Below are 24,066 nucleotides of genomic sequence, written 5' to 3'. Positions count from 1 at the left end.
GATAAACATCACATGCAATCAATATAAGTGATATGATATGGCCATCATCATCTCGTGCTTGTGATCTCCATCTCCGAAGCACCGTCATGATCACCATCGTCACCGGCGTGACACCTTGATCTCCATCGTAGCATTGTTGTCATCTCGCCAATCTTATGCTTTCACGACTATCACTACCGTTTAGTAATAAAGTTAAGCATTACATCGCGATTGCATTGCATACAATAAAGCGACAACCATATGGCTCCTGCCAGTTGCCGATAACTTGGTTACAAAACATGATCATCTCATACAATGAAATTCAGCATCATGCCTTGACCATATCACATCACAACATGCCCTGCAAAAACAAGTTAGACGTCCTCTACTTTGTTGTTGCAATGTTTTACGTGGCTGCTACGGGCTTAAGTAAGAACCAATCTCACCTAAGCATCAAAACCACAACGATACTTTGTCAAATAGACTCCGTTTTAACCTTCGCAAGGACCGGGCGTAGCCATACTTGGTTCAACTAAAGTTGGAGAGACAGTCGCCCGCAAGCCATCTCTGTGCAAAGCACGTCGAGGGAACCGGTCTCGCGTAAGCGTACGCGTAAGGTTGGTCTGGGTCGTCTCGTCCAACAATACCGCCGAACCAAAATATGACATGCTGGTAGGCAGTATGACTTGTATCGTCAACAACTCACTTGTGTTCTACTCGTGCATATAACATCAACATCAATAACCAGGCTCGGATGCCACTGTTGGGTTTCGTAGTAATTTCAAAAAATTTCCTACGCACACACAGGATCATGTGATGCATAGCAACGAGAGGAGAGTGTTGTCTACGTACCCAACGCAGACCGACTGCGGAAGCGATGACACGACGTAGAGGAAGTAGTCGTACGTCTTCACGATCCAACCGATCAAGTACCGAAACTACGGCACCTCCGAGTTCGAGCACACGTTCAGCTCGATGACGATCCCCGGACTCCGATCCAGCAAAGTGTCGGGGAAGAGTTTCGTCAGCACGACGGCGTGGTGACGATCTTGATGAACTACAGCAGCAGGGCTTCGCCTAAACTCCGCTACAGTATTATCGAGGAATATGGTGGCAGGGGGCACCGCACACGGCTAAGGAATCGATCACGTGGATCAACTTGTGTCAACTTGTGTGTTTAGAGGTGCCCCTGCCTCCGTATATAAAGGAGCCAGGGGGGGAGGAGGCGCCGGCCAGGAGGAGGTGGCGCAGGAGGAGTCCTACTCCTACCGGGAGTAGGACTCCCCCCCAATCCTATTCCAACTAGGATTCCCAAGGGGGAAAGAGGGAGAGGGGTGGCCGGCCACCTCTCCTAGTCCTAATAGGACTAGGGGAAGGGGGGAGGCGCGCAACCCCCTTGGGCTGCCCCTTTCTCCTTTCCACTAAGGCCCATGATGGCCCATATGGCTCCTGGGGGGTTCCGGTAACCTCCCGGTAACCCGGTAAAATCCCGATTTCACCCGGAACACTTCCGATGTCCAAACATAGACTTCCAATATATCAATCTTTATGTCTCGACCATTTTGAGACTCCTCGTCATGTCCGTGATCACATCCGGGACTCCGAACAACCTTCGGTACATCAAAATGCATAAACTCATAATATAACTGTCATCGTAACCTTAAGCGTGCGGACCCTACGGGTTCGAGAACAATGTAGACATGACCGAGACACGTCTCCGGTCAATAACCAATAGCGGGACCTGGATGCCCATATTGGCTCCTACATATTCTACGAAGATCTTTATCGGTCAGACCGCATAACAACATACGTTGTTCCCTTTGTCATCGGTATGTTACTTGCCCGAGATTCGATCGTCGGTATCCAATACTTAGTTCAATCTCGTTACCGGCAAGTCTCTTTACTCGTTCCGTAATACATCATCTCATAACTAACATATTAGTTGTAATGCTTGCAAGGCTTATGTGATGTGTATTACCGAGAGGGCCCAGAGATACCTCTCCGACAATCGGAGTGACAAATCCTAATCTTGAAATACGCCAACCCAACATCGACCATTGGAGACACCTGTAGTACTCCTTTATAATCACCCAGTTACGTTGTGACGTTTGGTAGTACCCAAAGTGTTCCTCCGGTAAACGGGAGTTGCATAATCTCATAGTCATAGGAACATGTATAAGTCATGAAGAAAGCAATAGCAACATACTAAACGATCGGGTGCTAAGCTAATGGAATGGGTCATGTCAATCAGATCATTCTACTAATGATGTGACCTCGTTAATCAAATAACAACTCATTGTTCATGGTTAGGAAACATAACCATCTTTGATTAACGAGCTAGTCAAGTAGAGGCATACTAGTGACACTTTGTTTGTCTATGTATTCACACATGTATTATGTTTCCGGTTAATACAATTCTAGCATGAATAATAAACATTTATCATGAAATAAGGAAATAAATAATAACTTTATTATTGTCTCTAGGGCATATTTCCTTCACCGGCCACCTCTCCTAGTCCTAATAGGACTAGGGGAAGGGGGGGCGCGCAGCCCATCTAGGGCAGCCCCTTCTCTTTTCCACTAAGGCCCACTATGGCCCAAATAGCTCCCGGGGGGTTCCGGTAACCCTCCCGGTATTCCGGTAAAATCCCGATTTCACCCGGAACACTTCCGATATCCAAATATAGGCTTCCAATATATCAATCTTTACGTCTCGACCATTTCGAGACTCCTCGTCATGTCCGTGATCACATCCGGGACTCCGAACAACCTTCGGTACATCAAAATGCATAAACTCATAATATAACTGTCATCGTAACCTTAAGCGTGCGGACCCTACGGGTTCGAGAACAATGTAGACATGACCGAGACACGTCTCTGGTCAATAACCAATAGCGGGACCTGGATGCCCATATTGGCTCCTACATATTCTACAAAGATCTTTATCGGTCAGACCGCATAACAACATACGTTGTTCCCTTTGTCATCGGTATGTTACTTGCCCGAGATTCGATCGTCGGTATCCAATACCTAGTTCAATCTCGTTACCGGCAAGTCTCTTTACTCGTTCCGTAATACATCATCTCACAACTAACATATTAGTTGTAATGCTTGCAAGGCTTATGTGATGTGTATTACCGAGAGGGCCCAGAGATACCTCTCCGACAATCGGAGTGACAAATCCTAATCTCGAAATACGCCAACCCAACATCGACCATTGGAGACACCTGTAGTACTCCTTTATAATCACCCAGTTACATTGTGACGTTTGGTAGTACCCAAAGTGTTCCTCCGGTAAACGGGAGTTGCATAATCTCATAGTCATAGGAACATGTATAAGCTATGAAGAAAGCAATAGCAACATACTAAACGATCGGGTGCTAAGCTAATGGAATGGGTCATGTCAATCAGATCATTCTACTAATGATGTGACCTCGTTAATCAAATAACAACTCATTGTTCATGGTTAGGAAACATAACCATCTTTGAATAACGAGCTAGTCAAGTAGAGGCATACTAGTGACACTCTGTTTGTCTATGTATTCACACATGTATTATGTTTCCGGTAAATACAATTCTAGCATGAATAATAAACATTTATCATGATTATAAGGAAATAAATAATAACTTTATTATTGCCTCTAGGGCATATTTCCTTCAGGCGCTGGCTGGAGCACCACGCTACTGCTAAGCCCACCAGCTGTAGCGCCCTTTTAGAACAAAAGCTACAGCTAAGTGGGCTACTGATTCTGCCCTGCGGCCCATGTAACAGTAGCGTGGGCAAACAAGCGCTGCTGTTATATGTTAGTAGTAGCGTGTTTTATACACAGCGCTACTGGTAATTACTAGTAGCGTGGGGTCACAAAAACTGGCTACTGGTAAACTTCTATCTATAAGCATTTTCCTAGTAGTGTGCCTGTCAGCCTCTGAAACAGAAGTGGTGTGTTTCCCTTGGAACGTGCAAACAAAATACTTGTGATTGTCATTCCCTCCCGTCTTCCTGACTCCAAAACCAGCGTGTCTGGCGTATCTGTTATAAAATTCCCTTGCTTTCTCTACATCTTTGAATCGCATCTTCAGTCTTGGTATTAGATAATCCGGGAGATCTGGCATCTGCAGAAAAAGAAAAAATAATCCAAACAGCACGTTAAAATGCATTTTATGAACTTGTTATCCTGGAGGGAGCAGAAAATTTGCAGATAATACAATATACGCATATAAATATTTTTTTGTTTCACTTACGTGCGTGTATGATTGCAACTCCGCCGGAATCTGCTGCTGTCCCTCTGGGATGGGGCAAGGTGGAGTAATCATAGCAGGATGTAGGAGTGGATCACGGGGAGGAAGGAGGCTGAAGATGGCCTCTCTTTTGTTTGCGTCCTTTTTGCTTGAGGTGGTTGTGGAGGTATTGTGATCTTGGTATTGGTTTGCACTTTTGTTTTGTGAAGCAATCCATCTACCTTATGTCCCGTACAATTCTGACATGTAGCAGCAGCAACAGGATCCAACCGTGGTAGTGTGCAGAGCACTCTCCTTTGTATGTGTGTTCCTGTTTGATTTGTCCTAGGATCTTGTTTAGTTGCTTCCGTTTGGCGTTGATGAGGCACACCATGATAACTTCTAGAGTAACAGGCATGACTTGAGCTAACCCCCTCCTCCATCGACGTTCTTGGGAGTCTGCTCGTGGATACAAAGAATCCGCGGGGGATTTCTGGCGTCACCCAATTAGGTGGAGCTGCAAAGTTGTGCAGATAGGGCTATGACCCAGCATCTTGGAAGTCTCCATGTGCTTCGGGTGTCATCCATTTTTGGTCTGGAGCAGGCTGGCAATGTTGTTGGTGCGTTTGAGGGGTGACCCATTGAGGGGGTGGTGCAACGCATACGGGCTTGGGATTGAGTACTTGCTGTTGGGAACTTCTGAGCTTCTTCATGCGTCTCTCGTCTTCCTGTCATAAAAGAAAAAAAATGTTTATTAGCACACAAGTTACATCTGCCTATACCTTTCTAACTGAACTTAGCATTATTCACAACCTAAACTTCTCATATATAAAGCTATTTGTAGCCTGAACTGATGCTCATAAATTACCTGAACTTCACATGGCTATAAGCAGGCAGATTTTCTACTATTTGCAGCCTGGACTGATGCTCACAGACTACATGAACTTCACATGTTATAGCAGGCAGATTTAAAAAAAAGCCATTTGCAGCCTGGACTGATGCTCACAGACTACATGAACTTCACATGGATGTAAGGAGGTAGATTTACTACTATTTGTAGCCTGGACTGATGCTCACAGACTACCTGAACTTCACATCGATGTAAGCAGGTAGATTTACTACTTTCTGCAGCCTGGATTGATGCTCACAGACTACCTGAACTTCACATGGATGTAAGAAGGTAGATTTACTACTATTTTTGTAAGCAGGCAGATTTTAAAAAAGCTTTTGTAGCCTGGACTGATGCTACACACCACCTGAACTTCACATGGCAGTAAGAAAATAACAAGCAGAGGGAAGAAGTTCAACCATACCCTGGCTAGAAGTTCGGCCAACCTTTTTCCAGCAGATGATAAGCCACCTTGTGAGCAATTTGTCGGAGAGCTAGGAGAAGAACCACATTCCATGTCTTGCATAGGGCGCGAAGTTCATCTGCACGAAGCAAGGTCAGGCAAAGGAAGATTGAAGAAGAAGGCGACAAGTGGGAGGAAGTTCATGTACCGTTGCTGGATTTGAAGGCGTCGCCGATGCCGCCTCCGCCGTAGAGTTCCCCCGTTAGCCGCGTCGTTCGCCGTAGCTTCCGTCGGGGGTGTCATCTACTCTGCCAAGGCGTCGGGCTATGAGGATGGAAGGAGGATGCGGCTTGCGGAAGTCCATGGCGGCTTCGCCGCGTCCAGGCAACGCGAGCTGCCGCGCGCCAGCGTTCGCCGTCGCTTGCTCGCCCGCGCCAATGGTCGTCCAGGAGGTGGCACGGAGGGGTGGCGGCGGATCCGGTCGACCAGGCTCTGGAGACGGAGGGGAGACGGTGGATCCGGCCAGCCAGGAGCTGGAGACGGGGTGAAGGCGGCAGATCGAGGGGAGGAGCGGCGAGGAGGGGGGCTGGGGCGGCTCGAGATCGAGGGGATTAGGTGGATCCTATCGAGGTTTCTCGGGATTGGGTGGGATCCTGTCGGGGCGTCTCGGGTCGGGCCGGGCAGTTCAGGGAAGTTCGGGAGGGCCCTGTCGGACCCTTATATGGGCTGCTGTGATCCAAATAACTATTCCAATCCCTGGATTAGAATAGTGTTAGTCATATATATATATATATATATATATATATATATAGATATACATATATATATATATGAAACTCACACAATTGATGGTAACAAAATAAAGTTGTGAATATTGTCTACGTACTTCGTATTGTTTGTCCAAGTAGCCCCGCTCAGAGGTCGAGTGGTGAATGAACTCGCAAACGTAGTATCCACTTAAATTATTCCCGCCTTCCTGCCACAAGCACTTTATGAGAATAGAGTTCAATCAAACTAATAATCAAGCATGATAATGGTATTGATGAAACTAGAATCAATGAGAGATGCACGGAACTAGCTAGTCCTACTTACTTTGGGGTGTGTAAATCGCAGCTCGATCTTCAGACACGGAACCATTCCGGTGAACTGTTTCCAAACCCTGCCAGGCAAAGAAAATGATTACTTCATATCAGGAAATGAACGAAAGTTGCCGATATGGTGCGATAATGATTGAACTTACTTCTAGAGCATTGCAGTCATGTCCGCATAATTCTTGGGATCTTTACGTCTCGAGTCTAAGAAAGTTACTACTCCCCCATCAAGCTTAACGTATAGAAGAATAAAGTGGAACATGCGCATGCATAACTCATCAATTACAGTACTTAACCTCGAGTAAGTGAAACCGAATATGCACAAGACAGTAACACTCACTTGAAGTTGTAAGGAGAGTATTTCCCTTTTGTATTGATGTCGAAGGAACGCTTTTAGCAAGTTTTCATCGATATCTTCAACTCTCTTTTGTACAATCCATTCATTTACGGTATTTGGGCTAATGAACCCATTGTCATAGATTTGTCCTTTCTTGCATTCGACAATCTTCAATCTGCATAATATAGCAAGGATAATTATATATACATGCAATGAACGAGGTTGAGCTAGAGACTTAATTATAGAAGTAATACTTACAGATAGTAGCAAGTCATGAGTTGTTTGTCGAGGGCCTCTTGATTGAATAACTGAAATAATTCCGCAAATTCAACATGCATCTGGTCAACTCCAATGAGATCGTGCTCATCTTTAATTCTCACCATCAAACTAACGGTCCCATTGTTCGTGAAGCTTTGCAAGTACCACTCATGAAATCTTCGCATCATCGTTGTTAGATGAGGGAGCTGATCAGGTTTGACGAGAGGCTTCCCGTGCTCGTATCTAAAGATCTCTACTACCTCAGCCGTTTCAAACTGTACATCATCGCCCACGTAATCAGCAAGAGTGGTACCGGGCAGTAGCCCCAGATGATTAGCAATATCGCTAGACACCTTGAGTGGGGGGCACGGTTGCTTCTCCTATTCGTCGAGCTGAGGAATTGCTTTCCCACTTCTTTGTCTTGCAGCACTAGTAGTACTTCCCGATCGCCGCACTTCATCATATGTCCTTTGAATACAGCGGTCATAGTTGGATTGTTGCAGAGGCGATGGTGGTCGCTTAAGGGCATCCATAGTGCTCTTCGCTTTCGCAGGATCTATTGTTTCCTTCAAAGGTGGACGTTTCCGTTCAAAATGGGCATGCACTTCCGCTTGCATGATGTCATTGGTTTCCTCCTCAGTCCTCTCATATGGTAACTTTGGATGAACCCTGAGGCTTGGACCAGCTCTGAATTTCTTCCCGCCTTTTGTACTGCTAGCAGCCGGAGCGCTGGCGGCTCTCTTCCGCCGTTGCTGAGGCGGTGGAGTCCGCTGATGCACTGGAGGAGGCGGAGGAGGAGGCGGAGTCTGCTGACACACCGGAGACAGCTAAGGGGCCTCATCCGACTGAGTTTGCTGAGGGGCCTCATCCGGCTGAGTCTGCTAAGGTGGCGTCCAGTTTGGAAGCTTGATGTTATCCTTTCTCCATAGACATGTACTCCTTAAAACATTTTCCATAAGAATAGCCCCTTCACATGTAGGGTAGTCACGCTCCAACCCCTCAAATCCCTCCATTATTTCATTCACCGTGACAATAGCATAGCAATGTAGAATCAGACGGAAATGCAAAGTTCTCTCAGCTTGAGGAGGTACAACAGATCCGACCGCTGCCTTCAAGGTTAGGTTCTGCCATTTCGCCATTAGCAAACAATGTTCAACTCGCGTGATACTATCCACGGGGTAGCGAGGAGCCGTGAAATCAGGCTGAACAAGCTCCGTGGAAGCCACGCTGCTTCTCTGCTAAGATAGTGGGGTAGCTTCTGGGGCAGTGTTGAAGGAAGGATCTTCGTGCCGCTGAGATAGTTGGCCGGTAACTCGCTGGCTCTCAAATTCCTCTAGTTTCGCTAATCTTGCACTGAGCTTCTGCATTTCACTTGGTTCCTCTTTCTTCTTTCTCTCTCGGCTTCTATAACCACCACTGTCAGGAAATCCATGCGCCCACAGAACGGAGCCTGATGTGCCTCGTGTTCGTCCAGGGTGTTTAGGATTCCTGAGGGCCTCTGTCAGCTTGTCCTTCTCTCTGTCGGGAATGAACATCCCTTCCTGCGCTTCCTTGATTGCTTCCTCAAGCTTTGTGACGGGTATTGCAAGTTGATCGTTCGTCCAAACACACTTCCTTGATTCTGGGTCCAAATTTCCCCCAACCACGAAGAACCAAGTCCTTGCCCAATCTGGTCAGTGCAATGTCGCTGGTTGGACCCCTTTAGCAAGCAGATCTTGCTCAGCTTTGTCCCACAACGGCTGGGCTTTGCTGTAGCCACCTGACCCTATGGTATGATGATACTTCTTCTTTGCAGCATTTTACTTGTTTGTCAGTGACCTTTGCTTACCCTTATCCGATTTCTTGTAGGCCACAAATGCGGTCCATTGATCTCTTCTCATATCCACCGATGAATTCTGGAGTCTCGTCTTTCTCGATAAACATTTTGTTCAATTCTTTCTTACTGTTCTTGAATAGTTTTGCCATCTTCTTAAGAGCAAACGCCTTGACCTTTTGCTCTATAACTGGGCTACTCGGATCCACCTTGTCGGTAGGCTAAAATTCGTCATTAGCGAGGTCCAAAGATCATCTTTCAGTCTATCCTAGACATAAGAAACTTCACGGTCCTTCTTCTTATTCCATTATTGGATGCTGATCGGGACGCTGTCCCTAATAACAACTCCGCACTGATGTACAAATGTGTCCTTGGTATGCTTGGGAGCAACCGGTTGGACATCTTTCACGACTTCTGTGATGGTGCACCTTTCATCCCGGCACAATCTTTACTTCAGGCCTCGTCTCCTTACGGAAGTTTGGCTTGATCTGGAGGGCTAAAAGAAGGAATAAGCGTTAGTATATTGTCAGTATATAAAAGCATGGGCTCTTTCTGTACCCCTTACTCGTGCACGGGCAGTTGTAGCCACACATGCGGCAGGGCTTAGCAGGGTAGAAGAAGGAAAAATACAAGAATACCAAGACAAGCATTCGAGCTAGTGAACAAAGAGCAGAAGACTAGCTGGACCTCCCCTGGCAACATCCTTGTTGGGGCAGCTTGCGTGGCCCCAGCAAGATCCTTGCAGAGGCAGCCTGTGAAGCACCAGCAAGGCTATCACCCTTTAGACTGAGAGCCCTGACATCATCGACAACGTCATGGCGAAGGCTCGGGGGGCGCATGCATTGTGGCATGCAGATCTTTGTGAAGATTGCTAGCCTACAGGTCCATGTGCGATCAGAAGACAGAAACCCCCGGCAAAGCCCTTGTCGGGGATGACTGCGAGGCCCCCGGCAAGCCTTGCCGGGGACAATTGCGGGGCCACAGCCATGCTTGCACCCCCGACGAGGGTTTTGCCACCTCCCCACCGCTCCAGCGCGACGGCCAGCTTGCCAGCTAGGAAGACGCATGTGTGGCGGCATGCACATCTCCGTGGAGGCCCTACCACCGCGCCAACACAGCAGCTAGCCATCCAGCCTGGCGTTGCATGCCTCGTCAGCCTGGACGCGTGTCAAAGCAAGAAGAGGTAGCGACGGACGGGACGGGTCATGTTGCCGTCCCCACTAAAGTTGGAGGGCACGTAGGCAGCACATTTAATGCGTTTGTCCTACGATGTCAGCGATAAGTATGTATACTGTAGATACTTTCCACCTCCTGTGTGCCGCTGTGGCAACCCCTTTGACATATAAAAGGAGGCCCGAGGCGTACTGAGAGAGGATTCAAATTTTTTTGGACTGGGCATGCACCGTAGCTAGTCCAAGAACTCAAGAACACCAAATATACACAAAAGCAGGACTAGGGTTTTACGCACCATTACGGCCCAAACCTGGGTAAAAATGGCTCGCACTGATCACCAGACCTGCTCTTCACGCAGCTCTCTCCCCGCCAACCATAGAAGCGATCCTCATGATCCCATAGGTGTCGTTTCCCCGACATCTTTGGTGCGCCAGGTAGGGGGGAGAAGTTGTGAGAATATGGTCTAGTAGTTAGTGTAGCAACTTCTTCATCGCCATGGCTCCGAAAAAGAAGACGATCACGGCGATCGGTTCGTCTGGAGCCGGTCCGCCCGTGCCAGCGCGGACGGGCAAAGTTGCAGATGCTGGTGGCGGAGGAGATCAAGATCATCCACGCCGCCCTGATACCAGAAGCCAGGCAAGCAGCGTCGCCCGTAGCGGTGATGACGACCCGCCCGCCGCCGCATCCAAGGACAGACCCGCGCTACCCACGGGCATTGCGGGGACGTCCAAGGGTAGGAAGACGACCCTGTCGACCCACGCACCGCGGCCCTCTCAGGTCGTGCGCGATGAACACTGATGACCCTGGGCGTCGTCACGGCAAGAGCCCTCAGCATCATTCTCAAGATGCGCAGGGCCGACATGCACTCCATGATGCCAGTGAAAAAGGCGCGCGACCGCGGAACCGTGATGGAACTCCTTCTAACATAGTTAGAAGTCCGAGCTCCTCCCGTTCCTCGCTCTTATCGCTGCCACCAACGCGAGCAGAAGCATTGGCACAAGAACAGCGACTCCTCGACTTTCCTCCTGCTGCAGAGAAGCAAGAAGAGTGAAGGGCTGCTATCCAGAGCCTTATTGGCCACGCCAACAGGGATGACCACCAGGAGGCAAGTCCCTCGCGGAGCCGGCCACCGAGCCGGCACGCGTTGATAGTGGAAGGGGTGGACGTTCCGCAACCACGGTGCACTCCCCTTCGTCGAGGCAGCGGCGGTCGCCAACTCTTCGAGTTGACGCCCGTGATAACATGTCGCGTCGTCTGATCCACGAGCACGTCGCGACCAATGTCAGGTTCTTCATGAACGTCTCTGGGAGGACGCCCGGACCACCATCGAGCAACGACGGGAGGCGCGCCATCAATCTGATAGGGGTGCTGGGCCCACCTTGTACAGGCCTGCACCGGAAGATGTTGATGACTTGACCTATGCAATAACTTGTCCAGTGTTTACCCATGAGCTACGGTGGTTCTAGTGGCCCACCACCCGCACGTTCAAACCAGAGGTCCCGAAGAAGTACGACGGCAAAACTCAAACAAAACCTTTGTGAGATCCGTTAGTATAAGAAATCAAACCACTACTATAAGTACTGTAGAAAACCTATTCTTATTTTGTATTTGCATTATATCTACTATATTCCAACTTTTCTATGGCAAAAAATCACCAAAGAAAACCATAGAATCATCAAAACAAGCGCACAATGCAAAGAAAACAAAATCTGTCAAAAACAGAACAGTCTGTAGCAATCTGAAAATTTCGAATACTTCTGTAACTCCAAAAATTATGAAATAAATTGTTTGACGTGACGAATCTGTCTATTAATCCTCTGCAAAAAGAATCAACTTAAAAGAACTCTTCTATAAAAAAATGACAACGAATCTCCTGAGTGCAAAAGGTTCTGTTTTTCAGCAAGATCAAATAAACTTTCACCAAAGTCTTCCCAAAGGCATTGCTTGGCAACAAACACTAACTTAACACAAAAAACACAATCAGAACAGTATCATAATTGTGCTAACACTCAAGAACATGAAGAAAAAAGCAAAAATAAATTTTATTCATTGGTTTGCCTCCCAACAAGCACTATCGTTTTACGCCCCTAGCTAGGCATAACGCGTAGGATCTAAGTGCTGCCTTCCGTTATCTTTGCCACTTTTGTAAGGGTGTTTTCAAACCCGGGAGGCTCTTTGCGCTTCCCTAAATTTTCTGGAAAAGAAACCATCTTGAGATCTAAAATATCCAACCTTTTATTGCAAAGAGAAATCAAAGTGTTCATATGATTGATACTACCATCGAGATGTTTGAGAGGTTCATTATATTTTGTAATTCCACCGTATGTTTATGCAAATCACCGAGTTTGTCCAAAATTTGCACTCCCTCTGGGGTGAAAGAAAACGCTTTCTTTTGTAGTGGAACCCCCAAAATTCCTTCTAAAATTTCATAGGCGATATTGACATCAAGCCCAATAACATTCCCTTTTGTGGCAAAATCTAAGAGTTGTCTATGATACAAAGCCAATCCTACATAAAAATTTCTAAGAAAATTTTTTGCATCTCCCTTTAGGTTGCAAACACGATAAGATTCCATAAGCCTATACCAAGCATCTTTCAAATTTTCTCCTTGTTTTTGTTTGAAGTATAAAACTTCAAAGTCTGGTAACAAAGGAGGAGCATTCAAACTAGCCATAGCGAAACAAGAACACGAACGGATCTGACGAAAAAACGACGAATGAAAAAGCGGGCGAATAAAACGGCAAATTTTTTTGAAGTGGGGAAGAGGAAAACGAGAGGCAAATGGCAAATAATGTAAATTGCGAGAAGATGAGATTTGTGATTAGGAACCTGTTTGATGTTGAAGATCCTCCCCGGCAACGGTGCTAAAAATTCCTTATGATGTCTGCTAGAACTACATCGGTATTTCCCCAAATAGGAAGGTATGATGCAGCATAGCGACGGTAGGTATTTCCCTCAGTGATGAGACCAAGGTTATCGAACCAGTAGGATAAACTCCTCACACCACGTAAACAACACCTGCACACAAATAACAAATACTCACAACCGGACGTGTTAAAGGGGTTGTCAATCCCTTTCGGGTACGGCGCCTCAGGATAGGTAAATACGTGAGGTAAAAAGTGGTAGATAGGACAAATAGATCGCGGAACAAATAAATTGCAGCAAGTTATTTTTGTACTTTTGGTTTAATAGATCTGAAAATAAATTCAAGAGAAAATAGATCGCAAAGGCAAATATGATGAAAAGAGACCCGGGGGCCGTAGGTTTCACTAGTGCCTTCTCTCGAAAAAAATAGCAAACGGCAGGAAAATAATTAATGTTGGGCAATTGATAGAACTTCAAATAACCATGAAGATATCGAGGCAATGATCATTATATAGGCATCATGTCCGAGATTAGTAGACCGACTCCTGCCTGCATCTACTACTATTACTCCACACATCGGCCGCTATCCAGCATGCATCTAGTGTAATTAAGTTAATGAGAAAATGGAGTAATGTAATAAGAATGATGACATGATGTAGACGAGATCCATTTATCTATTGCGACATATATGGATCTCATCTTGTTATCCTTAGTAGCAACTTTACATACATGTCAGTTCCCCTTCTGTCACTGGGATCAAGCACCGTAAGATCGAACCCACTACAAAGCACCTCTTCCCATTGCAAGATAAATAGATCAAGTTGGCCAAACAAAACCCAAATATCGGAGAAGAAATACGAGGTTATAAGCAATCATGCATATAAGAGATCAAAGAAGACTCAAATAAATTTCATGGATAAAAACATAGATCTGATCATAAACTCAAAGTTCATCGGATCCCAACGAACATACCGCCAAAAGACTTACATCATATGGATCTCCAAGAGACCATTCTATGGATAATCAAGAGAGGGAGAGAGGAATCCATCTAGCTACTAACTAAGGACCCGTAAGTCTACAAAGAACTACTCACACATCATAGGAGAGGCACCAATGGAAGTGGTGAACCCCTCCATGACGGTGTCTAGATTGGATCTGGTGGTTCTGGACTCTGCGGCGGCTGGATCAATATTTCGTCGACTCCACTAGGGCTTCTGGAATATTTGGGTATTTATAGAGCAACGAGGCGGTTCGTGGGGCACCTGAGGTGGGCACAACCCCCTAGGGCGCTTCTGGGCCTCCTGGCGCATCGTGGTAGGTGTTGGTCCCCTCGAGCAGCCCCTCAGGTGCTTCCTTGGCCCATTGGCTTTCTTCTGGCCCAGAAAAATCCTACAGGAGTTGCGTTGCGTTTGGACTTCATTTGATATTGATTTCCTATGATGTAAAAAACATGCAGAAAACAACAAGTGGCACGGGCCACTATGTCAATAGGTTAGTACCAAAAAATGATATAAAATGATTGTAAACCATCCTAGAATGATAATATAATAGCATGGAAAAATTAAAAATTATAGATATATTGGAGACGTATCAGCATCCCCAAACTTAATTCCTGCTCGTCCTTGAGTAGGTAAATGATAAAACAGAATTTTTGATGTGGAATGCTGCATAATATGTTCATCACATTGTTTTCTTTATAGCATGGACATATGGACTTTTATATGATTCAAAGCAATAGTCTAGTTTTTACATGAAGACTTTAATACTCAAGCATACCAGCAAGCAACCATGTCTTCCAAAATATCAACACTAAAGCAAGTTATCCCTAGCCCATCATGCTCAATCATTGATCCCTTCACGAAACACGCTCGAATATTAGCTACATCCAATGCTAAAATACGATCATAGGGCCCCTTAGTTGGTGCTTTATAAGAGAAGATGGAGACTCAAATTCAAAATAAAAAATTGCATAAGTAAAAGAAAGGCCCTTCGCGGAGGGAAGTAGGGATTTGTAGAGGTGCGAGAGCTCATAGCTTAAATTGAGAGATAAAATTATTTTCGAGAGGCATACTTTCCTGCCAACAAAAACGACTTGCAGCATCCCAACACTTTCCATGCTAGATACATCATAGGCGGTTCCCAAACAGAAAATAAAGTTTATTCATTTTTCCACCATAACTTTCACTTTCCATGGCTAACCGTATCCACGGGTGCCCTCCATACCAACACTTCCCAAGGAATTTATTATTTGACAACATAAAGTAAATTCATTTTTCATTTCATGACTGGGCATCCCTAGTACCTTTGTCGTACTCTCGTGCAATGGCAAGTGGATAAACACTCAACGTGAGAATAACACATCTAGCATGGAAAATATTGGCTACCCTTTACCGCAAACCAAATAGCGAAAAATCCCGTACCCAAGAATTAAGCATAAGTAACACCGAATTAACGCACCATACGCAGGATATAAATTTCATTGCATAACTATTTACTTTCGTGGTTGCATAAGGAATCACAAACCTTAACATCAATATTCTTACTAAAGCAGAATTACTCATCAACATGACTCACATATCATATCGTCATATCTCAAAACCATTACTAAGAATCAAGTTTTATTTTTTCCAGTGATCCTCATGAAAGTTTTTATTATATCCTCCTTGCTTATCTATCACTTTGGAACTATTTTCATATGTTGCTTTTGATAAGCTCAAATAAATATAAGTGAAGATCATGAGCATAATTTTTTTTTCTTTCTCTCAAAATAATCTAAGTGAAGCAAGAGAGAATTTCTTAAAAAAAATCTAACTCCCAAATAAATCTAAGTGAAGCATGAGAGCATCTCTTCAAAATTAACAAAGCACACCGTGCTGAAAAAGATATAAGTGAAGTACTAGAGCAAGTCCATGGCTCTAAAAATTTAAGTGAAGCATAGGAGAAAGCATAGCATAATTTTTGGCTCTCTAAAAAGAGTGTGTCCAGCAAGGATTCAACACTTAAAACACAAAGATAAACAAGCAAAGACTCATATCATACAAGACGCTCCAAGAAAAACTCATTCATGTGATGAATAAAGATAGTTTCAAGTAAAATACTGATGGTCGTTAGAAGAAAGCGGGGATGCCACTCGGGGGCATCCCCAAGCTTAGTTGCTTGCTACTTCTTTGAATATTATCTTGGGGTGCCTCAGGAATCCCCAAGCTTAGACTTTTGATTATCCTTATTCCTTCATCCATCGTAAGATAACCCAAAACTTGAAAACTTCAATCACACAAAACTTAAACAAAACCTTCGTGAGATCCGTTAGTATAAGAAACCAAACCACTACTATGAGTACTGTAGAAAACATATTATTATTTTGTATTTGCATTATATCTACTGTATTACGACTTTTCTATGGCAAAAGCTCATCAAAGAAAACAATAGAATCATCAAAACAAGCTCACAACGCAAAGAAAACAGAATCTGTCAAAAAGAGAACAGTCTGTGGCAATCTGAAAATTTCGAATACTTCTATAACTCAAAAAGAATCAACTTAAAATCAATCTTCTGTAAAAAATTACAATGAATCTCGTAAGCGCAAAAGTTTCTGTTTTTCAGCAAGATCAAATAAACCTTCACCCAAGTCTTCCCAAAGGCATTGCTTGGCACAAACACTAACTAAAACACAAAAAACACAATCATAACAGTATCATAATTGTGCTAACACTCATGAACATAAAGAAAAAAGCAAAAATAAATATTATTCATTGGATTGCCTCCCAACAAGCACTATCGTTTTACGCCCCTAGCTAGGCATAACACATAGGATCTAAGTGCTGCCTTCCGTTATCTTTGCCACTTTAGTAAGGGTCTTTTCAAACTCGGGAGGCTCTTTGCGCTTCCCTAAATTTTCTGGAAAATAAACCATCCTGAGATCTAAAATATCCAACCTTTTATTGCAAAGAGAAATCAAAGTGTTCATACGATTGATACTACCATTGAGATGTTTGAGAGGTTCTTTATATTTTTGTAATTCCACCATATGTTTATGCAAATCACCGAGTTTGTCCAAAATTTGGACTCCCTCTCGGGTGAAAGAAAACCCTTTCTTTTGTGGTGGAACCTCCAAAATGCCTTCTCAAATTTCATAGGCAGTATTGACATCAAGCTCAATAAAATTCCCTTTTGCGGCAAAATCTAAGAGTTGTCTATGATACAAAGCCAATCCTACATAAAAAATTCTAAGCAAATGTTTTGCATCTCCCTTTAGGTTGCAAACACAATAAGATTCCATAAGCCTATACCAAGCATCTTTCATATTTTCTCCTTGTTTTTGTTTGAAGTATAAAACTTCAAAGTCTGGTAACAAAGGATGAGCATTCAAACTAGCCGTAGCAAAACAAGAACACGAACAGATCTGACGAGAAAACGTCGAACGAAAAAGAGGGCGAATAAAACGGTACATTTTTGTGAAGTGGGGAAGAGGAAAACAAGAGACAAATGGCAAATAATGTAAATTGCGAGAAGATGAGATTTGTGATTAGGAACCTGGTTGATGAGATCCTCCCCGGCAACGGCGCCATAAATTCCTTTTGATGTCTGCTAGAACTACGCGGGTATTTCCCCAAAGAGGAAGGGATGATGCAGCATAGCGACGGTAGGTATTTCCCTCAGTGATGAGACCAAGGTTATCGAACCAGTAGGAGAACCTCCTCACACCACGTAAACAGCACATGCACACAAATAACAAATACTCGCAACCCGACGTGTTAAAGGGGTGGTCAATCCCTTTCAGGTACGGCGCCTCGAAATAGGCAAAAACGTGAGGTAAAAAGTGGTAGATAGGATAAATAGATCGTGGAACAAATAAATTGTAGCAAGGTATTTTTGTACTTTTGGTTTAATAGATCTGATAATAAATGCAAGAGAAAATAGATCGCAAAGGAAAATATGATCAAAAGAGACCCGGGGGCCGTAGGTTTCACTAGTGACTTCTCTCGAGAAAAATAGCAAACGGTGGGAAAACAATCACTGTTGGGAAATTGATAGAACTTCAAATAATCATGACGATATCCAGGCAATGATCATTATATAGGCATCACATCCAAGATTAGTAGACCGACTCCTGCCTGCATCTATTACTATTACTCCACACATCGACCGCTATCCAGCATGCATCTAGTGTATAAGTTCCTGAGAAAATGGAGTAATGCAATAAGAATGATGACATGATGTAGATAAGATCCATTTATCTATTGCGGCAGATATGGATCTCATCTTGCTATCCTTAGTAGTAATGATACATATGTGTCGGTTCCCCTTCTGTCACTGGGATCAAGCACCGTAAGATCGAACCCACTACAAAGCACCTCTTCCATTGCAAGATAAATAGATCAAGTTGGCCAAACAAAACCAAAATATCGGAGAAGAAATACGAGGTTATAAGCAATCATGCATATAAGAGATCAAAGAAGACTCAAATAAATTTCATGGATAAAAACATAGATCTGATCATAAACTCAAAGTTCATCGGATCCCAACAAACACACCGCCAATAGACTTAAATCATATGGATCTCCAAGAGACCATTGTATTGATAATCAAGAGAGAGAGAAGAAGCCATCTAGCTACTAACTACGGACCCGTAGGTCTACAAAGAACTATTCACGCATCATAGGAGAGGCACCAATGGAAGTGGTGAACCCCTCCATGACGGTGTCTAGATTGGATCTGGTGGTTCTGGACTCTACGGCGGATGGATCAATATTTCATCGACTCCACTAGGATTTCTGCAATATTTGGGTATTTATAGAGCAAAGAGGTGGTTCGGGGGCACCCGTGGTGGGCACAACCCCCCAGGGCGCGCCTGGGCCTCCTGGCGCTCCCTGGTGGGTGCTCCTCCCCTCGAGCAGTGATATGTCTCCAACGTATCTATAATTTATGAAGTATCCATGCCATGTTTACAATAGTTTTACATGCTTTTGGTATGATTTGGTTAGAACTAACCCGGACTGGCGCTATTTTCAGCAGAACTACCGTGGTGTTGTTTTTGTGCAGCAATAAAAGTTCTCGGAATGCGATGAAAATCAACGGAGTTTTTTTCTAGAAAATATAAAAAATACTGGAATAAAGAGTTGCCGGAGAGGAGGATCATGGGGCCCACAAGGGTGGAGGGCGCGCCCCTGCCTCGTGGACACCCCGTGGACCCCCTAACATGAAATCAACGCCAACCTCTCCTATAAATACAGAAACCTATGGGAAATAACCTAGATCAGAAGTTCCGCCGACGCAAGCCCCTGTAGCCATGAGAAATCAATCTATGCCCTCTCTGGCACCCTGCCGGAGGCGGCCATCATCACCGGAGGCCATGGAGGAGGATTCTGGAAGGGCCATCATCGCCATGAAGGCCAAGGACCAGAGGGAGAACCTCTCCCCATCCAGGGGGAGGCCATGGAGGAGGAAGCACAAGGGGGAGAACCTATCCTCCTCTCTCTCGGTGGCGCCGGAGTGCCATCGAGAGGGGAATCATCGCCGTGGTGATCGTCTTCATCAACATCACCATCCTCATCTCTTTTATGCGGTCCACCCTCCCGCACCCCACTGTAATCCCTACTTGAACATGGTGCTTTATGCCACATATTATGATCCAATGATGTGTTTCCATCCTATGATGTTTTGAGTAGATATCTTTTGTCTTTGGATTGATTGATGGTCAAGATTGGTATGAGTTGTATGTTTTATTTTGGTGCTGTCCTATGGTGCCCTCTGTGTCGCGCAAGCGTGAGGGATTCCCGTTGTAGGGTGTTGCAATATGTCCATGGTTTACTTATTGTCTCCATTGCTTGAGTGACAGAAGCATAAACACGGATAAGTGGGTCACGACGTATGGGATAAAGGGGACTTGATGCTTTAATGCTATGGTTGGGTTTTACCTTAATGATCTTTAGTAGTTGCGGATGCTTGCTAGAGTTCCAATCATAAGTGCATATGATCCAAGATGAGAAGTGTGTTAGGTTATGCCTCTCCCTCATATGAAATTGCAATAGTGATTACCGGTCTTGTTAACAATTTTCTAGGACAATTCTGCACACCGATCCATCATTATTCCACACTCGCTATTTATAATATTTAGTAATATATTCTAACTTTATGATAACATGACCTACTTCTATATTTTAGCTCTCCGATATCATGCAGAGTTATCTTCTTCATACCCACAACGTAGTTTTATTTTTCGTATCTAGTTGGAAGCAAACGTTCGGTGTACGTAGAGTCGTATCAGTGGCAGATAGGACTTGAGAGAATATTGATCTTACCTTTAGCTCCTTGTGGGTTTGACACTCCATACTTATCACTTCCACCTTTGGAAATTGCTATGATGATTCCCTGCACTTGGGGATTATCAAGCAGCCCCTCAGGTGCTTCCTTGGCCCATTGGCTTTCTTCTGATACAAAAAAAATTGCCCAGGAGTTGTGTTGCGTTTGGACTGCGTTTGATATTAATTTCATGTGATGTAAAAAACATGCAGAAAACAACAATTGACACTGGGCACTATGTCTATCTATATAACTGGTGCACCTTGTTGAGGCTAAGCCTAACGTAGTGGTCTTGTTCGCCATAAATTGATGGAGAAGCAATGGCTTGTCCAGGCACCAGATTAGCTCGACTTGCGGAAACAAATCCCGGGCACTGCAAGTTGTAGCACCCCTTTGATTTCAAGTCCTTCTGAGCAATAAAAAAAGAAAACATGCATTATTGTGGATGTAAAGAGACTTTTACTTAGTCCAATAATGCCTCTAACTCCTACAAAATACAAAAAACTATATGGGAACCACAATAATATATAACTTGTTAAAATGACATTGTTATACTTATGGTCCAATATGCAAAGAAGTGAATATATGTGTTATGGTACAAAGAGGGGGAAATCTGCAAGCAAAACCTGATTATCAAATAGTAGTTTATTCAAAGGCATTTGAGTTTACCATAATGGGTGATGTCTATACATGAATTCCAACTTGAATTAAGTTGTAGTTTCCTCCATCTTGACAATAGATCTGTAAGGATGCTCCAGATTCTTGAGAAGTTACTTGATTTGGTGAAGCCCATATACTCATGTCAAATCGAAGGCCGTAGAATTGTCCTGGCTCTGTGTGCCACATTGCATACTAGTGATAGAAAATTATAGGTCAAATTAGTAAATAACCATAAAAGTCTATAACGAACGACATAATAAACAAGTGAGGGTGTGCATTCTTGGCCTTCGTATGAGGTTCACCTACCAGACATTTACAATGGGGAATTTTTCATGCTATTTTGGAGTTAATCTAGATTTGTTTTCGTAGGCCTTGTTGAGTATATCATACTGGATTTAGGTTCCTTCGCGGGGTGTGGTGTCTTTCCAACACAGTTAGACCTTTTGTGGTGATGCATGCAATGCTTTAGTTCATGTGCATTTTCTACAGTCTTACTTAGGTGCTTGGGCTCACATCTTATCTCCTCCTTGTGGCATGGTGAAACAAGATTTGATTCTCTCTCTGATAGGTGTGAAGCATATTGCCAATAAAGTTGGTATGTAAGTATAAGTCTCCAATATATATTATCAAGATTAAGTGGTCAAGTAGATACAACAATGGGATAATACATAAACCAATTGATAAAAAGTTGTATATATGAATATCTAAAAGTAAAATATTGGTTACCTTCTGATTCGTCTGGAGATTGACATCTACATCTATTGATTCAACAATGGTGAGGTGGAAAGGTATACACAAAAAGCATAGTAAGACCGATATGACAACATAATCACGTGCCATTTGTATAGGTAATTGTTTTATTTTCAACAAAATAGTAACTATGTGATTCCTAACATACTTGTATCTTCTTTATAGAACACAACTTACATAGAATTGATCCAGGTTCTTTCTTTAGAAAGGTTTAAATTGCATTGTACTGATCATGCACTGAACATTTAATGGGTAGTCATTCGGTGAATAATCTGTCTAGAGTTGGATATATATATATATGTTGCTTAAATAATGTTCATTAAATATGGACTTGGTTTACATCCAATTAATGATTGCTTGATGGCCTATCTTTTTATATGAACATAGATCAATTTATGCCAATAATAATTAACAATGGACTTGATTTACATCCAAAGAATGGATGTATGAGGGCATATACAATGGTCTTATCTTAGAAGTGCCACATAGGATAATTGCAGAGGTGGAGGAGAGAGAAACCATAAGAAAAGACTTGCCTTCTCTTCAATAAGAGATGATCTCTTTGCAATAATTCTCTCACCACATAATTAGGAATATCTTGTAATTAGAGATAAGACTAAGAGTAATACATTGCACATCATTTTTTTATCTTCTCTAGATTACATGGGGGACCTAAGATAAAACAATCTTATCAAGCATTGTACATGCCCTTATGATCTATATTTTCTGATATGAAAAAATAGGCATTGTGTCAATGTCCCTTAAGTGTGGAGCTGATATACGTCTAATGAATGTTTGGATATGAATATAGATAGATTTTTCATCAAATTTTATTTCTTAATGGACTGGATTGACGCTTCCTCCATTTAATCCATATACCAGCTAAGCTAAAGAGAGTCTCCATGTTAATTGCGGAGAAATTGGGCTAATGTTAATACTATAACACCTACAACCATGGGATCATTTGCTGGCCTGGCTACAAAAGTATACTATATGTACCCCATTGACAATACCCATTTGTTGAAATGACTCACAAATTTCATCATTCTCCATTCATTGACTACAATCTAGGGCCACGACACCAAGATGATCCTCATGATCTCACAACAACAACACCAAGCCCAAATGCTTCCAAAGATTTGCTAATATATTGCGAACAGAACATCTCCAATTTTAGAGACAAACATCAGTGAAAACATATCTATCCATTTTGAAGTTTAATTGTGTTTGTTAAAAAATATTAATCTACTAATAGTTGCAATTAAGGAAAATTCCATGTGTTTCTTTACGTGTAGAAATACATGGAGCCACAGGAGGACACGCCGGTCATGCAGAAAACCTGGAGCGACCATATCTTGTAGGTGGTCGAAAGTAGTAATGGAGACTAACCAGATCCCAGGGACTTTGGGCTTTGCGGCCGTTCTAGCGGAGCAAGAAGAATGGCAAATCATGGTACCTTCCATTGTGGCATTCCGGCCCTCGAGGTTAACGGTTGTGTCACTCTTGCTTGCCATCACGGTCGCGTGTGACTCTAGATCTGTGCTTCCCTGTCGATGGCGATGGATGAGTTGCGGAGGAATCGAGGGAAGAAGCTGCACAACATACAGTTTCGTGTATGGTCTTATAAAGTCATGTGTGGAGGGGAAAACAGCGGCATGTCCCTCGAGAATTGCGCCAGTAACATGGCGTTGCGTGGAGTTCTAGCATGAGAAACAAGGGCATGCTTTCTGCTGTAAAAAACTTGAAGGATCCGTTGTAACAACTTTGGGCCCATGCCTGACATGAAGGGCTTCTAGGCAATCATTGACAAGGCATGACCCAACCCGTTTAATAGGCCTTTTTTACTCATCCTACATCCGTTTCTTTGAGCCATTTCAGGTCTCCCGTCTAGACCTTGGGCCGTTTCCGGGCCATCATTTTGTGTGGTGTGGACTACTTGAGATCATCATAATTGTGAGGTCCATCATGGGCACCAAATCACAAAACACCTGGCACGCACACACAGTTGACTGGAATTGCCTTCGCCAAGCACGAGAGCTATATCACAAATGATATATATCATTCTTTGCGAGTGTTACAACGTCAATCGCCTACAAGCGCGTCCAGCGGCCAGTCCATTGAGCGGAAGCATTCCCAACGGTTTTGGGAAACTTTCAGATGTTTTTTCATCTCCGTGTTTTTTGCTTGTTTTTTTACCAGGTTTCTATTTCTGCTTTTTTCCTTTTCTTCTTTGGTTTTTTTCGATTTCCTTTCTCCTCTTTCACATTTTCCTTTTTAAATGTATGACACCAAAATAATAGTTTTGTTTTTTTACTATTTTTCCTTGCA

This window comes from Triticum dicoccoides, chromosome 1B (assembly GCF_002162155.2).
Source record: "Triticum dicoccoides isolate Atlit2015 ecotype Zavitan chromosome 1B, WEW_v2.0, whole genome shotgun sequence".
NCBI lineage: Eukaryota > Viridiplantae > Streptophyta > Magnoliopsida > Poales > Poaceae > Triticum > Triticum dicoccoides.
This window is presented reverse-complemented; position numbering follows the sequence as displayed.